The sequence below is a fragment of the Bactrocera neohumeralis genome, unplaced genomic scaffold (assembly GCF_024586455.1).
Source record: "Bactrocera neohumeralis isolate Rockhampton unplaced genomic scaffold, APGP_CSIRO_Bneo_wtdbg2-racon-allhic-juicebox.fasta_v2 ctg5934, whole genome shotgun sequence".
NCBI lineage: Eukaryota > Metazoa > Arthropoda > Insecta > Diptera > Tephritidae > Bactrocera > Bactrocera neohumeralis.
In genome coordinates, this window is record NW_026092829.1 from 1 (window position 1) to 3617 (window position 3617).

The window sequence follows — 3617 nt, forward strand, 5'->3', positions numbered from 1 at the left end:
ATTTGCCCCAAGGGTTTTGTTTATGTTGGTGCTATAAAACTCTTTTGTTCACATTGTTAGGCTAAGCATTGCAGCTGGATTTTTGGTGGTTTACAGAAATATTTTTTTTAGCGTAAATAAATTCTTAAAAAAACAAAAAATAAAAATTAAATAAAAGAAAAAGAAAAAACTCAAATAAAAAATAAAAGAAACATAGACACATAGACACATAGACAGAGCTAACAGAAATAACATTGCGCTAGATGCCAACCGCGCCGCCAAATAACGGATTCATATGCAAATGAAAAATGCGCGGAAAAGCAATAAAGGACGAAAACAATGAAAGAAGGACATATGAAGTTTTTGCATTTCTTTTTAATTTGCTGCATAAAGTGTGCTTAATTATTACTGGAAACTAGAGAAAAGGACGGCAAGTGAACTCCGCTCCCACTTTTCTTGCCACAAATTTTACTTAACACACGCACAGAAACGTGAACTCCAATGCTGCTTAAGAAATAAGCTGCGTGGACATGAATAAAATAATTTGTTGCTTGCAACACCGCCCCATGTGGCAATGACCACAGGCAAGTGCACCAAAGCAGATAAGCTGCTCATAAAATCAGACTTACATAAAACTATAGATTGTTGTTGTTGTTGTTCGTAAATTGCTTGCTTCAGCATTTGAAGGACGAAGACAGACAGACGAACGGACAAGAGTGCGAATGGCAGCAGTTTTATGATGTCGCCAAAGTTCATGTCTCCAGCAAACGAACACTGTTACATGTATTGGTGCGTGTTGCACCCCAGCAGATTTAAGCGAGATCTCCTGAAAGGAGGAATGAAGAGTCCTCTATTGACCTCTTTTAGGAGCAGTAAGGGAGAGATTTTTAATTTTGTTCTTATATTGTGTTTTTTATATTTTATTTTAGTGTTGACCTCCTTTGTCATCTTTTAGGAGCAAAAAAAGGAGATTTTATACTTCTATTGTGATTTTTTTACTTCATTTTAGTATTGATCTCCTTTTGTCCTCCTTTAGGAGCAATAAAGGAGATTTTTAATTTTCGTGCTTAAAAATCGTACTTTTGATTCAAAAATTACAATTTACGGAAAAAAAATGTTTTTTGCTTGGGAAGAAAAACCGTTTTTTAAAGCTGCAACGGGTGAACAAAATTTTTTTTGAAAATTAAAAAAGGCTTTTAAAAACGTTTAATGAAAAAAAAAACCTAATAATAAAAAATAAAATGATGTAAAAAGGTTAATGAAAATTGTTTAAAAAGGGAAGAAAAATTAAGGGCTCGAAAAAAGGGAAGGTTTTGTTTGCCAGCGAACCATTTTTCCAAAACAAAAAGGTTTAGGGTCATTTTGGGGGGTTAACCCCGAAGAAGATTAAATTAAATTTTTCCCTTTTAAAACTTTAATGTTTTAAACACCCAATTTGGAAAATTCCTGAGGCAAAAATTTTGTAAAAGTATGATAAAATACATTTGATAAGATGTTAAAACAGTTTGAGTTTTTATAGGTGGCGTATCTGAAGCAAAAATTTTCAAAACGGAGCCCCTATCAAAAATTTTGGATGAAGTGATTGCAGGAGTCCCTGCTCTTAAAAGTGAATTGGGATGGGCAAAAAAAAGTTGCATTGAAGAATTATGCACTTTTTCAATAAATTTCTTTGGTAATACATAATTTAAATCATGTCATCTATTTTTTTAACAAGTTTAATTTTTAAGAGGCCTTAAAAGATGACTACTCATACCCTGATTTTGAGGCAAAGATCAAAAAAGGCGTTTTTCTCAAATGTAAGGCTCAGTTCTACAGGAACACTTATAATATAAAAAAAATAATAAATTTCATGTACATTCATTTAATTAAAATTTTAATAAAAAACAATATTATAAAAATTTGTTTTTGTTAAAATAATTGCAGGTTGAAAATAATATAGGATTTATCCTAGAGATCTCCTATAGTAGTAATCATAGAGATGTCCTTTAGGATTAATCATAGAGATCTCCTATAGTAGTAATCATAGAGATCTCCTATAACAGTAATCATAGAGATCTCCTTTAGGAGTAATCATAGAGATCTCCTATAGCAGTAATCATAGAGATCTCCATTAGGAGGTTAAAGGAGTACTCGCGTTCCAATGACATGCAATGTTAAAAACGAGTATACAATTTTACGTGTATTTACACACGAGTATTAGGAGTAATAGGGAGTATAGGATATCTCCTAAAGTTAATCCAGGAGGTCTCAAACGATCATCCTAAAATCTGCTGGGTATGGTCCATCCAGGAGTTCTCTATGATTACTTCTATAGGAGATCTCTATGATTAATCTAAAGGACATCTCTATGATTACTACTATAGAGATCTCTATGATAAATCCTATATTATTTTCAACCTGCAATTATTTTAACAAAAACAAATTTTATAATATTGTTTTTTATTAAAATTTTTTAATTAAATGAATGTACATGAAATTTATTATTTTTTTTTTATATTATAAGTGTTCCTGTAGAACTGAGCCTTACATTTGAGAAACGCCTTTGATCTTTGCCTCAAAATCAGGTATGAGTAGTCATCTTAAGGCCTCTAAAAATTAAACTTGTTAAAAAAATAGATGACATGATTTAAATTATGTATTACCGTAAAGAAATTTATTGAAAAGTGCATAATTATTCAATGCAACTTTTTTTTTTGGCTCCATCCCACCACTTTAAGAGCAGGGACTCGCAATCACTTCATCCAAAAATTTTTGATAGGGGTCTGTTTGAAAATTTTTGCTTCAGATACGCCACCTATAATAAACTCAAACTGTTTAGTAACATCTTATCAAATGTATTTTATCATACTCACAATTTCTGCCTCAAGCTTATTCAAAAGCAAGGACTCTGTAGATGCTAAATCATTCATGTTTTTAATACGAAATATCATTAATTCAATCTTCTTCGGTTGCAATATGTCAATAATCCGCTCCAGGAGTATAGTGTTCTGCCCAAAATGACACCTCTGTTTTGAAAGTGGTTCAGCTGGCAAACAAAAATCTTCTATCACTTCTTTCGAGCCTGTACCACTTTCAACTTCTTCAAAAACTTCTTTAGAGCTTGTATCACTTTCAATTTCATTAACACTTTTCACATCATTTTCATTTTGTGTACAATTATTTTGCTTTTTATATAAATTATTTAATTTTTTATTCACTAGGCGTTTTAAATGCCTTTTAGAGTACATTTAATTATCAATTTAAAATATTTAATACTTAGATATAAAACACTTACGTCTGCACGCTTTAAAAAACGCAGTTGAAATGAACAATTGCTTCAAGACAAAAATTAACAGTTATTATTTCCGTAAAATTGTAATTTTTGAATCAAAAGTACGATTTTTAAAGGAGGACAAAAGGAGATCAATACTAAAATGAAGTAAAAAAAAATCACAATAGAAGTATAAAATCTCCTTTTTTGCTCCTAAAAGATGACAAAAGGAGGTCAACACTAAAATAAAATATAAAAAAAAAACACAATATAAGAACAAAATTAAAAAATCTCCCTTACTGCTCCTAAAAGAGGTCAATAGGAGGAGACTTCATTCCTCCTTTCAGGGAGATCTCTTTTAAATCTGCTGGGTACCAAATCACACACA

The 3617-nt window shown here is 31.0% G+C and overlaps 1 pseudogene; it reads right to left on the reverse strand.

Moving 5' to 3' along the window:
- Nucleotides 1-2459: 2459 nt before the first annotated feature.
- LOC126767394 (uncharacterized) lies at nt 2460-3252 on the reverse strand (annotated as a pseudogene).
- Between the last annotated feature and the right edge of the window lie 365 nt (nt 3253-3617).